Source organism: Hemiscyllium ocellatum, unplaced genomic scaffold, assembly GCF_020745735.1.
Source record: "Hemiscyllium ocellatum isolate sHemOce1 unplaced genomic scaffold, sHemOce1.pat.X.cur. scaffold_901_pat_ctg1, whole genome shotgun sequence".
In the NCBI taxonomy this organism is placed as follows: domain Eukaryota; kingdom Metazoa; phylum Chordata; class Chondrichthyes; order Orectolobiformes; family Hemiscylliidae; genus Hemiscyllium; species Hemiscyllium ocellatum.
In genome coordinates this window covers 89,429-90,399 of record NW_026869296.1, presented here as the reverse complement: position 1 = coordinate 90,399, position 971 = coordinate 89,429, and positions in this window count along the sequence as shown.

Sequence of the window (971 nt, the reverse complement as noted above, 5' to 3'; positions counted from 1 at the left end):
TCCAAATATCATTTATTTGAGAGAGAGAAAGATGCTGAGCTGGTAGGAAAGAAAGAAATGTGCTGTGGACTCTCTTCCCTCAGTAAAATACCACTAAGTGCATTTTTGTGCTGCCCATTTGATGTTCAGAATCAATCTTCGGAGAATAATCCTGTTGAAAGGCTTTTGTTTCAGAGGCGTCGGCTTCTTTGCTGCAATCGGGCATCAGTTAACATCTGAGTCCCAACTCCCAGGTGAAGTGACCCCAAATGAAACCATCACTCGCTGAGAACCATCCCCAAAGCCAGGAGGTGCGGGGCTGCAGGTAGTCCAAAGTGGAAGGGAGGATTAAAAGAGAGCCATTATTTTTATCCCTCAATCACTCTGTCACAGAGACAGGGAGAGGGACGGCAGAGACGTGTGACGTCATTCGCTTGCCTACAGAAGCCGTTCAGCCCATCCGGTCCACGGCCAATCTCGATTGCTTGCTTCTTTCTGAGGTTATTCATCATTCGTGGTGCTTGTTCTCATAATAGGAAACTGTGTCTGTGTCGAAATGCTGTCTCCAACATATTGATCCACATATCATTCACGGCTGTTCATTTCACCGGAGGACCCTGCTGTGTGACACAGGTGGGAATAACTGCAAGGCGTCATGGGCATGGTACACGCCACAACTGATTTCTCTCACTTTCGCCAATGTATTCCCAGCTCAGGGAAGTGACTTTGCGAATCAGGTCATAACAGACCGACAGAGAACGGCAAAAAGTTCTTCCATAACTTCAGACATGTGTTTCCTCAAATGTATAAATGTGGCGGGTGTATCTATTTCAGATACCATTGAGTGTAAGGGCGCAGAAGGCTCATCAATATGTAATGCGAAGAACGGAGCACAGTTATAGCGAAATTCTGGCAGTGGCAGTGCACACACTGACAGCTGGAATTGTCATCGAGCAAAGGATGCTTTTCATTCATTAATTTTATGGATTATG